Source organism: Sciurus carolinensis, chromosome 9, assembly GCF_902686445.1.
Source record: "Sciurus carolinensis chromosome 9, mSciCar1.2, whole genome shotgun sequence".
NCBI lineage: Eukaryota > Metazoa > Chordata > Mammalia > Rodentia > Sciuridae > Sciurus > Sciurus carolinensis.
Genome location: NC_062221.1, coordinates 115,144,258 through 115,157,745, shown reverse-complemented (window position 1 = coordinate 115,157,745; position 13,488 = coordinate 115,144,258). Strand labels below are relative to the sequence as shown.

The 13,488-nt window shown below is 34.4% G+C and overlaps 2 long non-coding RNA genes across 3 annotated transcripts in view; one reads left to right on the top strand and one right to left on the bottom strand.

Moving 5' to 3' along the window:
- The window catches only part of LOC124992651 (uncharacterized), a 50,228-nt gene extending 39,277 nt beyond the window's left edge, over positions 1–10,951 (top strand). For both annotated transcript variants that reach the window (XR_007110163.1, XR_007110162.1), the window contains 5 exons: positions 2,082–2,125; positions 2,338–3,355; positions 3,453–3,565; positions 6,754–6,850; positions 10,469–10,951. This is a non-coding gene — a long non-coding RNA (uncharacterized LOC124992651). The remainder of the gene's footprint in view (positions 1–2,081; positions 2,126–2,337; positions 3,356–3,452; positions 3,566–6,753; positions 6,851–10,468) is intronic.
- Positions 10,366–13,488, bottom strand: part of LOC124992650 (uncharacterized) — a 461,214-nt gene continuing 458,091 nt past the window's right edge. The window contains exon 8 of the long non-coding RNA XR_007110161.1: positions 10,366–10,740. This is a non-coding gene — a long non-coding RNA (uncharacterized LOC124992650). The remainder of the gene's footprint in view (positions 10,741–13,488) is intronic.

Here is a 13,488-nt window from a genome sequence, read left to right as displayed (position 1 = left end):
ATAAAAATTTTAGTTTGGATATTATCATATTTGTGCAGTAGTGCCTATACCACCTATAAAGAAAAATAGATGTTACGAGTACAGACTCAAATTTTTTATATGAATGAACTTGCATTGACCAAAATGTTTAAATACCATTGATCTAATTGAATATATTGAGTGAACTTAATTGAAATTACATTGCCTTTTTGTATGCCCATATAGGCACATGTGTGTGCATGCACATAGAATCACATTTGCAATATTAGGTAAAATTTCTCCCTACCTCCATAGTTGTCCATATTTGAATGCTGATTTCCCTACTGAAAACTTTCTCTTTCCCTGCAGGGACAGAAACAGGAAATAAAAGAACAGTTGCATGCTTATATATCCATCCCTAAAAGGAACTGAGTTCTAATCCCCTTCTGGCCAGGAGCAACTGCTAATGACAGGGCAATAGGATCCCCAAGTAATTGCAGAGAAAAGAGAATGTGCACAGACCTTCATGGATGTTGCATTTGCTATTGTAAACTCAACACTCTCTTCCTCTAATCTACTCATGACCAGTATAGTGAAGGACAGAAGAAATCCCTGAAATATTAACAATTTGTCTCTAGGTGGGAAAGTATAGAGAAGACTCATAACATCCTAGTATCTGTTAGTAGAACACAGGGAACAGTGGTATGGTGTCTGTTCTCCTGCACAGAGTGATGAGGAGTTAGAGTCCCACCAAATACTCCATGAGTCCAGACTGACCATGAGGTGTTAAATATTCCCTGAGCTCTCTAAAGTGTTACAGAGGTAACTGAGACACCGGGGGTAGCAAATGTGCTACAGAAAATGGAAAGAAAGACAAACCAGCTGTGAATTGTGACCCAGAAGAACAAGGCCAGAAGGGACACCTGTTTTTTCATGCGCTAACATTGATAGAAATATTGCAAACCACATGGGTTTTCCTCCACAATCCCAAAGCTTCAATCTTTAAGCTAACTAGAATTTAGAACCCTAGAGGAAACAGTAACACTTCACAAAAGGAGATTAATTTTTCACCACCTAGGGGAATAGGACCTCAGAAAGAACTGAGTTGTTATAGAAATAAAACTATATACTTTCCAAATGTAAATTTGTGAGTAAGAGTCACATTCAGTGGATGCATGGGTAAAAGTATGGATAGAAAACATGATGACTGAAGAGAAGACTGAGAGAGACACACACAAAAAAAGAAATAGATTGACAGAGAGTAAGCATATTCATGGGCACACAGCAATGACTCAATAAGTGTATCTAAAGTACATATTAGGTACAAACACATTGTAAAACTTTTGAGGATACAGAAAAGAACAGGAATACTTTTTGTACTCAAGGGACCCATGGTTTAATGCTGAGGTTTGAGTTTTCTCATAATTGTGTTAAAAGTATACTTTAAAAAACTGAGCAGAGGGAACAGTTGACTTCGCTGAAGTAATCAAAGTACGTTCCAAACAGAGGTGATACTGGAGTTGACCCTTGCTGGATGAGGAGTTTTCCAGGCTAAGAAAAGGGGGGAAAGGCACACAAACAGAGGGTTTACTGTGTGCAAATCACAGAGGTAGATAGAGAAGGGGATATTTGAACAACCAAAGTATTGTCAGTGTAGCAGAACTCAGAGGGATAGATAGCTGCACATCTTGGGATGTTTCATATATTCTGGACTACAGAACGCTTTGAATGCATCATACATGGAAAACCACAATGTGAATAAGCTACTCGCAGTTGGGAAAATTGCCATATCATTCTACAAGCTCTTTATAAATAGCTGGTTCTTGGAGTCTAGAGACATGTTCCTTCAAATGCTTTGCACTTTATGTTGCCTACTCTTTTGCTTCCAAGTTCAACAAAATGTTTTAACTTTAGCCACTTCTTTCAAAATATTTCCATTTGTAAATTTCTAAGCAAGCAACTTGCATTCGAAAAATTTCAGTCATTTAATTCCACCACTTGACTTTAATGCTAATTGACTTTAGTAAGAGATTGCCAGCTCTCGAAATATGTATTTCATAAAGAACATGCTATTTCTAAGATAAACAATGATAACCTGTTTGTCTGTATTTATTTTCCTACAGATAAAGGGGCTCATTCTAGATGACTGCAATAATAGCTGTTTAAGGTAAATATTATCAATATTGGAAGTAAGGTGTTTTATAACCTCAAAATAAATATTGCATAGAGCAGCAGTAACAACAGTGACACACACACACACACACACACACACACACACACACACACACAGGTTTTCAATATCCCAAAAAATTTTCAGAGAAATTATTTAATTTTCTATGGGAAGTTTTCATTGAGGCCAATTATCTTGAATATTTGCAGTTTGAAGAGTTCAAGGGAGTGTCACAAATCATCATCATTATGACCATCATTCTGTCTTGGAGCAAGAACTTCATATGGGTCTCTGGCACCAAAAAGGATTTTGCAAAAAAATATGTTGTCTGGATGTCATGACTTCTAACTCAGCTTTTAGATAATTGTAGGAGAAAGTCCAAATGGTAGAACTAACTCAGTCAGAAGGGTCAGAGATGTTTTGCCCTCACCAATATGCTCTTCCTCTCAGCTATCACACTGATTCTAGCTGGCTCAGGTCAAATACATCAAGAACATCTTTCTGAAGCCTGGATCTTCTTGGCCTAGAAAAATCTGCCATTGCTGGACACCTGGTTTCCTTCCATATCAGGATTTAGCATTAAGAATATTTCCAAGGGTCCACAAAAAGGAGAACAGATTGTTATTTACAAATTCTTAATTATTTGCACTAATTTTTTGTTTCATTGACATGGATATTTGATAGACACTTTAGATCATTTAAAGTACTTTAGCTGAAGTCAAGCTTCACTACCTCATAGGACAGGGCCTAAGTGACAAGGAAAGTACTAAATATGACATTCTGTATTTCTGAATTTAACTGGGAGCATCATAAGATAAATTAGATAAACTTAATATATGTAAGTGGAAATAGAGGTTTTGAATACTTAAATAATACTTTGCAAGAAATGATAGTTTTTAGTTTTCATATATGAGATTAAATATAAAATTTCTCCTGCATATGGAAATACAAAATGTCTAAATGTACATGATGGGAGATTTCTCTGGTGAAGTTGGGGATGAAATATAATTCTCAGGAAAAACAAAAACATGACTTTCTGCTTTAAAGTGGACTTATTACTGTAAAGGTATCCCTCAAGATGCCAATATTGCAGCCATATATTTTCTTGTGTTCTTCAAAGGGGGATCAAGAATATAATATTACTCGTGCTGATGATATAGCCCATCCGTAGCGCGCTGACTTTGCAAGCGGAATGGCCGGGGTTCAAACCCCCAGCACCATGCAATGGTAAAAAAAAAAAAAGAAAAAAAAAAAGAAAGTATATAACATTACTTTTAAGCTTCCAATTTTGATTGAGTATAACATGCCAAAATAATAATTACAGGGGAAGACCCCATTAAAACAACAGCTAAGTATCAAATCAACAATGTGTCTTTAAAAAGCACTGCTCAGAGCCTGTGACTTCAACAGAAAAATTACAGATGGACAGAATTTGAGGTAAAAATAATCTAACTCTTTATTACCATTTCCTTCCCCCAAAACTCTCTTTTGGAAATTCATTCAAAAGAAGATATATCTAAAAATGTCAAAATTAAAATTCTTTAGAAATATATTTAGCACTACCCAATAAAATGTCTAGAAGTTTGGAAAGCGTAAGATAATAAGGAAATGCTTTGTGAAACTTATAGCAGCAGCCAACTTACTTGAGCTATTCATTCAGTCAGGGATGCACAAACACAGGGCTCCACCTGGCAGTGGGAGTTAACTTAGAAGACTTAAATAAAATCTGTGAGGGGTGTGAGGAGGGGCTAACATTTGGACAGGACTTTTCTTAAGAGCTGAAATAATTATTGTGCACTGTAACTAGAACTTGGACTATGTATTCCTTACTATCCATTATTGTTTCCTCATTTGTATGTAGATGACTAAACACAGTACAGTTTACTTGGACTACTGTGATGCCTTCATTTTATCAATTTAGTCACAACTGCCTAACTGGAATGAGTTGCTCAACTGAACCAAACCAGGAAACAATATGCAGGAGGCATAGTGGAGATGGGAGCAGGGAGTGCACTCTTCAGAATGGAGAAGAGGGAGTGGAGCAGAGAGGGGAGGAGCGGGCGGGGGCTGCACAATGTGCAGCAGAGCAGAGTAGAGCACATGGATTGGAGGATGGGCACTGACTAAAACCCTGGGGAAAAATGTCCTCCAGATTTTCCAGGCCCAGGGCAAGAGTGAAAATGGAGGCATACATATATCTAAATATCTAAAAGTTGTATTTATGGATAACCAACTATTAAATGAAATAATTCATCATATTCACTCGAATACAGAAAACTAGAAAATACCTCTAAATCTATGTTATTGAAAAACTATTAAAAATCAGCAATTATGAAATCGAATTATTGCATATGGATGAGTATTTTGTTGATGGACTTAAACTCTCTTACAAAATAAACATATACCAAACATGTTATTATATATGAATTCCATGAACTTGTTTGTACCTGTTTCCAGAGAAACATTCCCCATGCCACTATAAAGATTTTCACATAATTTGTGTTCTAAGGATATTTAATGATATAAGAACTAAAATAATAGGATTTAATTATTACAGAATTTACAATATTTGGATGATTTTCACCAAGAAACTTTCATTAAAGCAAATGTAAATATGAAATTAAATCAAATTTTATTTCATATGTGTTTCAGAAAGTTACTTTTCCTCAAAAACATTCAATATTATATACTAAAATTGAAGGACAGAATATTAATCATAATAGATTAACAATAATTTTAATTCTAGAGTATTTATATAGATGAATTTCTATTAAACATTAATTAGATAACAAATTATTTTATACCAATAAAAGTATTCACAAGTAATCCAGAGAACTGATATCATCAAAATATTCCTTATACTTTAAATAAAACTTTTGCAAGTACGATGCTCCTTAGTATCCCCAAACTACAAATTGGAACTCTGAGAATTAATATTCTATTATGTAAGAAGTCCCATAGTCATTCTTTCTGAAAGTTTGACAAGTTCTTTTGTTCTTAAGTGCTTCAGATGATCACATCCCCTCCATACTCAGTCATGGATATCTTCTATGACACCAATCCTATGAATCTGGGTCCTGGCTTTGGATGTAGAGCCTAGGGAAAGAGTTGCCAAGAAGCACTTCCTTAGAGCCTAAAGACCATGCAGTCAACACAACAGATGTCTGGACTTGCAGGTCACGTTGTGACAGATCAGAAGGTCAAACTATACATGTGTTCTTTAGTAATCTTGTTTTTCATGTGTATTTGTAACATGTAGCCCACTAAAGCGCTGGGCAAGGACCACTTTTGCGTAAGCTGAAAGGCTGCATTGATTATGTCACCTGGACTTTCAGCATTTTATTAGATGAATTTTAGAATTTTCTTAACATCTCTGAAGACACACTTTTCCAGACATTGTTACTGTTGTTCCATTTTAAATCATTACAACAAGCTATGTACAGGTTCTGAGGACTTCAGAGGGTAGGAAATAGCTCAACCTTGCCCCTGTTCTGGTTCATTCCTGTTGATGATAAGGCATGAAATGCCAGGGAATCCTATACACACCCTTGCTTTTTCCACTATAAAAATAAATGTGGGAAAAAACATTAGCCCAATGGGACACATGAACCTATTAATAACTCTTCTCCTTCCATGGTTAGTCCTGAGATTTATTCATTATAAATCCCAACAAAGGATGGTCCAGAGAAATACAGATCAGTTGCATGAGTTGATCACAAAGTGTTGATCAGTTCAATAGTACTGCCTAATATTGATTTTTCTCTTTCCCAATCTCAGTCCCCTTTTCCCTAACTCCTGCTTCCTGACTGCACATTCTCTAATAAAATTTTTGAATAAAAACCTTTGTCTCAGACTCTGCATTCAGAGGAATTCAGACTAAGAAAATATGGGATCTTAGGTAAATAAACTCCTCTGTGTCTCAATTTCCTGTTGTGGGAATGGGTAATAATAGTATTTATTCCTTAGAATTACTGCACTGATCAAATGCTTTCATACATGAAAACACTTAGAACATTTCCTGATACACAAGGCAGAACGTGAAAGAAAGATTTATGTTCCTATCACTTTTACATCACCTATTCCCTGTCACAAAATTTATTCAAATACAACTCAGTGTTCTTGGTTTCATGACTATTTTTGCTTCATCTACATATGTTAAGCATAAATTTGGGACCAGACATTATGATATATACTGGAGATTTAGATAAAGAACATAATCGTTTTAAAAAATGAATTCATAGTTTTTTGGAAGAGACATAAAAATTCTTTTAAAACCCAATACATAGAGAATAATGAATACTGACAAAGCTTTCAGGAAGTCAGTCACCAGAAATGAGAGATTTGAAAACTTCTTTTAGATGAAACCACAACTTAGCTAAATTTTGAAAGGCACATAGTAGTTACCTGGACAAGTAGAGCATTGTGAGCATTTTAGAGAGAAAGCAATGAATATACAACACTCAGGAGACTTGGAAAAGAAGAGTGCATTCAGGTGTTACAGACAGTGCTACATTTTATACACAAGGTGGGGAGAAGGAAAAGACCACACTGAAAAGTATCAAGGACAACATCATGAAAAGTTGTATGTGTTTCATTCTATGACTCTTGTTTTTTTTTCCCCAAAGGCACTAAGGAGCTATAGAAGAAATGTAGGCAGAAGAGAAAGACTTTTGGACGAAGTCACTGGGTGATGGTAGAATAAACACAATGTTAATTCAGCAGGTTAGTCCTAAAAATTACCTGAATACCCTGAATCCAACATGAGCAGAAGCAGTAGAAAAGAAGAATCAACAGATTTCAATTTGATTAGGGGGTATAATTATATAAACAGATGGATGACAGATACTAAAATCTCTATAAGTACGTATGGTGATGTACAGAATGATGGATTCAAAGGGAGAATTCTACACTTTCTCACATCTTGGTTTGACGAGGTGGAGAAAGGTGATACAAATAATATAAGGTATACCAGAAGAAGAGTCATGTTTGGAGAACACATAATGAGTTTAATTCTGAATGTGTTGTATGAGAGAAGTCTGTGTGATCAGCAAGACTGGAAACGAGAACTCCAGAACAGAGGAGGTAAACTGTTGCATGGAATCTCCAGTAGGAGAAAGATGAAACGAAGAGAATACTGGAAGTTTAAAAAAATACTATCAGAGGTTTGAAGATTTGTTTTTTCAAAAATCTTATATTAAACTAAATATAAATAAACCCTAGTTGTTTAATTTTTGACCTAATTTTTTTCAACTAAAACACTTAGAACCAATTTGCTTTGTTTCCATGAACCTTTTCTAACATTCCATAGGGTCAGGAAAGAGAGCAATTTCAAAATGTCAATAAACAATTATCTGAGTTATCTACCAAGATCAGAAACAAAAAGAGCAGTTGAGAGTTTCCAGGCATCTGGGGCATAGTAAAATTAGAGGTTAATAGTAGATGTCATATATAATGACTTACTAAAACTATTTAAAATAATCTGAGGTAGAAAATGTTCTGGTGGGAACTACATAGATCTTTTGGGAAAGACTTTCAACTTTTTGTCACAATGACCAAATTCCTGACATAAACAACGTAGAGGAAGAAGGTTTATTTTGGCTCACAGTTTCAGACCATGGTCAGTTGGCGCCATTGCTTTGGGCCTGAGGTGAGGCAGAACATCATGGTAGAAACACATGGTATTTGTGGCAGCCAGGAAGGAGAGAAAGAGAGAAGAGAAAGAGCCAGGGACAAGGGCATGCTCCCAGTGACCTATTTCTTCCATGGAACCATGGAAACATGATCCATCTACCTATAGTATCCACTGCCTCCTGGTAGTTCATTCAGCTATCAATGGATTAATCTGATAAAGTCAGAGTCACCCTGATGAAATCACTCCCCCAAAACCCCACTTCTAAAATTGCTGCTTGGGGACCAAGCCCTCAACACATGGTCTTTGGTGGCACCTCATATCCAAACTGTAACAGGCATCTTAGGAAGTAATTTTTAAGCTAAAATCTGGAAAAGGAGAAAACCCAACCATGCAAAGGTAAGGGAATGCTGCCTAGAGGAGGGTTATGTAGAACATGGAACTACTACAGCACACACTATTTTATGGAAATAAATGCTTAGAAATCAAATGATTTCAGTAGCATGCCTTCTAGAAACTGAAGCCAAGGGCTCAAATATGAAATTCAGCTTCCTAATCACATTCAAGGATTGAATACTTGGACAAAATACTAACCAAGAACTAAATTTCCAGACTTTGGTTAATTATGAAAATATCAAAATTCCACAGATGATGGCATAAAAATTACCCATGGTCTTCATTAGAGTAACTTGTGGTACCCATTAGGCTACTAAATGTCTCAACTGTATGGGGAAACACAAATTAAATATATTTTAAGACATACAATCCACTCCCCAGGGTATATGCCATGGATTTCATTTAGTTTGTATCAAAACCAGAGGAATATTATCAAATGAAAATAAAACTCTATGACCTATATAAATTCTGACTCTTACATGTGCAGTATGAAAAAATTAAATAAATCTACCACAGCCACAAGTACATGGCAGTCAAATTTGACTCTATAAAAAATGTGAAGTTACTGAACTGCCATTTTCTTTGGCAGGGTGAGATAAACTCTAAAATAAATACCAGTAGTATTCCCAATTAATGATATGTATAGCCACTAACTATTGGTCCAAAGTAAGGACTATTTTTGCTGGGTTTCCTGATCCCATAATCACTAAAATAACTGAAAATAATTGAGGAAAGATAAAAGTGGGAAAACATTGATATATATCAACATAACTGAACAGCAGTATGGTGCAGTACACACTCTTTTAACACCTAGATCTGGTTTCCACTAGCAGCTATTACATTCAAATACATATAATACTGTAAGTAGTTCATTGTGAATATTTGTTGAGTGAAATACTAAGTTTTATAAAAAACAAACAATTATATACTTCAAGGAGCTTTCACTCTAATAAACTTCATTTAAAATTTTGGGCCTAATTTTTCTAGATTTAACAAAAGATGGACTAGTATCTCCCAAAATATAAATGACTCATTAGTGATATCAAACATTTTTAGAAGCAAATTCAATATATTCACTTTGATATTGGCCAGATTACTGAAACATTAAAAATATCAAATTAAGTTAATAAATCTGAAGTTTGGCGGTAAACAGAATGGAAATCCATTAAATGGATAGGTAGGGGTAAGTAAACATTTATTAATCCACACCTTAGCTAGACTTACCCCATATGAGAAGCAGTTATAATATACATTACTCTCTATTTTACAGAAAAATCTTGACCATCACATGAAAATCTATTCCATTCATGAAGAATAGTTTTAGATGTTTTTGTAGTTTATTATATGTACATTTTTTGCTTAGAAATTTCCTCCATAACCTAGAGAAATTTTAATTTAGATTTTCATTCTTTTATTTTTACCAATTCCCTTTAGAATCCTGTTTTCTCAGTAACATTCTTTCTTTTTTTTTTTAAATTAGAACTCCTTTCCTTACAGCCTTAGATAATATTTCCATAATGTCTAATGCATACAGTTCTTTACATATATTAGTTGGCATGCATGTAATATATAACACATGTGATCATTTATATATATGTAAATCACAGATGCATTTTATCATTTTTGAGGTCTTAAAAGGTAGGCGCATTATTATCCTTATTTTAAGGATGGGAGAACTGAGGAAGAGGTAGTTTGAATAACTGGCCCAAAGGTTCCCAAATAGTAAGTGGTGAAAGAGGGCTTTGACTATAGTCAAGATGGCACCTGAGTTCATGCTCTTAGTTATTGTATTCTCCTGCTTCTTTCTGACTCTAATGATTGCATATTCATTGCAATATTATCCATTATATCACTATCTCCTCTCCTACAGGAGTTCATAGAAAAAACTTCATAGGAAAAACTTCCATCTTTTCTGTCATTGCATATGCGGAGCCAATTATGCTATCTGGTATCTTGTAGATATGCAAAAATATTAGTTGAATAAATGAATTCATAATCTGAACTTGAAAGAAATTCATTGCCAAAGGAATGAGCTTTTTAAATTCTCCATAAAAAAGTGAAATTCATCAACATGATAATACTATCAAGATAAAGTATCAAATCTTGGAAACTTCAAAATTTCCATTATATGCAATGGTGATTAACTGATGATCAATTTCTATAAATGTAATTAAATATTGCAGAAGAAAAAAGTATATTTGTCAGATGAGCACTATTTTCTATTATTTCAAAAATTTTGTAAAGTTTTTGGGTTACATTTTCAGTCTGACACCAGTTCTAATTCCTTTTTTCTTTTTTCTTAAATTCACCATCAGGATAAACTGTACTCAAGAAAACACTCCATTTCCAGCTACCTCAAGACAGATTGCTTTCTCCTCTTCATCCATTGTTATTTTCTCAGTAGGTTATAGCTGGCATTTTGTTGTTCTCATGTGTGATGTAAGTGGTCTGCTTCCCAAAACAGTTGTTCTCACTTGTTCAGCCATACGTTATCTGCTGGGTTTTTCATTATCATTCATGTACTGCATATGACCTCTTCAGATGAATTATATGTCTTCTTGACTCTCAGTTCTTCATTATGCAAAAGCTTTAGAAATAAAAGCAGGAGAAGCTGAACTAGAGAGGATAGTATGAGCGAGTTGTCATGTGACATCAGATTCTGGTTTGTATTATATGACCATCATGTGTCAGTAACCACAATTTCCTTTGTCATTTTCCAGTATGGGACACTGTTTCTTTTCTTTTTCAAAAAATAAATCATTCTGTAAGTATGTTTTCCACACAAAATATATTAAATGACTACTTCATTCTCTCTCTCTCTCTCTCTCTCTCTCTCTCTCTCTCTCTTCTCCCCCCCTTACTGTTTCTTCTGTTTCTGCTAATTGAATTAAAGAGAACCTATTCAATTAAAGCAATGTACTTTTATCTACACTGAAACTTCTAATGGTCTCCAATACCCAATATTGCATGATAGAGTCTTTCAATGATGGATGGGGAAGACTTGAGTTGAGGCAACATCACCAAATACCAGTCAAATTTGTAATGGGCCTTGGGGTGCACATTGAGTATTTGGTTGAAAAGAACATTTTAGTGAGTTCGTAACTTACAAAACTTGTATGGATTCCTAGACAGTGGGATTATAGAATAAATCATATGCAATGGCTTCTTTTTGCATTAGCTTCTTAGATATAAAAATAATAAGACTTTTTGCAAGTCATTTATAAAATGTGGAAAAGTATAAAAGATAAAATGAAAAAGACCCACAGTTCTACTATCCCTGAATAACCATTGTTAATATGTTAATATATATTTTCAAATAATTGTGTGCACATATACAAAAGATTAAGACCTGTACTGTTTTTATTATCTATTTTGTTCACTTAATATTATGAATAATTTCCCAAAACATTAATAATTCTTCTGAAATATAATTAAAAAGCTGCAAAGTGTTCATCATATAAACTGCCTATACACTAAAATAACTAAACTCCATATTTGTGTATACTTGGTCAATGTGGTCAATTCTCAATTTTTAAGCATTATTTTTAAATAACCACCATAATTTGCATATTAAATGCATCTGATGCCCCATCCCCATGCCTTAGACCTCACCATTGATTTCAGCCATGACCACAGCAGTGCCATTTTGGCTTCAACTCACTGTAAACTATTAACCCTTCTCCTCTCACTATGTGTCCAAGAATGCCTAGGCATTGGCATGAATCTGTACAAACTGTAAGGGGGGAGTTCAGTGAAGGTGAAGAACAGAGGTAATGCCTGGAGAGTAGCCCTCCAACAATGAGCTCTGAGACCTCATGGTGAATCATTTCTCAGTTGATCCTCAAAAGAAAAATTCTGAGAGGCAATCTGTAGTCTCTTGAGGTGATCTCAAGTAGGATCAAGCCTCAGTTGCCCTATGCAGCAATCCTGATGACAAATATTTATTATAGCTCTTTCCAGTCAGACTTTCCTGTCCTTCATATTTGCACCTTGGAATTCCACAAAAACACAATTCCTTTACTCATCTTTGCCTCAGTGAATGAGAAGAACCAGGTAATTTAGTTAGTGTCCTTTTTTGTAATTCTTTGTGCTTATTAATAATTATTTCCATTAGACAAATTGCTAGTTATAATTGCTGAGTTGAGATACAAAAAACCATGATTATCTTCATATGTACATAAAAGACATTAGATAAAATTTAGCATTCCTTCATGGTAAAAACATTGAATAAATTAGGTACAGAAAGAACACACTTTAACATAATAAAGGACATCAATAATTAGCTACTATCTAATGTTTTACTGACTGAGGGAAAGTCAAGAGTTTTCTCTCTAAGATCTCAAATAAGACAAGGATGCCCACTTTTTTTCAAGGATGCTCTACTTTTATTCAACATGGGCAAGAGGAAGAACTAAAGGACATCCAAATTGGAAAAGAGGAAGTTGTCACTGTTGGCAGATGACAGAATCTTATGTATTAAAAAACCCCAAAGATTCCATGAGAACACTACTACAACTAACAAACTAATTCAGAAAAGTTGGAGGATACAAAGTCAACATATAAAAATCTGTAGCATTGCTATATGACAATGGATAATAATCTGAAATAGAAATAAAGAAAGCAATCCCATTCACAATTGTTACAAGAAATAAATAAGAATATTCAGGGATAAATGTAACCAAAGAGGTAGATGATCCTGCAAATGAAAACTTCAGGACATTGAGAAAGAAATTGAAGAGGACACACACACACTAAATGAAATGATATCTATGTTTGTGTATCAGAAGAATCAATACTGATAGAATGTGCAGACTACTTTGATGCAATCTACATAGTCAATGCAATCACTATCAAAATACCATTTGCAGTCTTCAGAGAACTAGAAATAAAATCCTAAAATTTGTATAAAACCATAAAATTCTTTAAAATAGCAAAAGTCATCTTGAGCAAAAAGAAAAAGCAAAGCAAGCATTACATTAGCTATTTTCAAAATGAACTGTAAGGCTAGAGTAATTAAAAGAGCCTACTTCAGTGGAACAGAATAGAGAGTCTGCCAATGTACCTACAGCCAACTGATTTTTACAAAGATGTTAAGAACATTCATTGGGAGACAGTATTTTAAATAAATGGTCCTGGGAAACTTGGATATCCATATATAGAAGAATTAAACTTTATCTATGTTTTCTTTTGTTTCCTGTGCTTTTAGGGTCTTGTCCAAAAAAATTCTTGGCCATTCCAATGTCTTAAAACATTTCCTTTGTTTCCTTGTAGTAGTTTCTAATTTCTGTTCCTTTATTTATGTCCCCAGTCCATTTTAAATCTAATTTAAATCAAA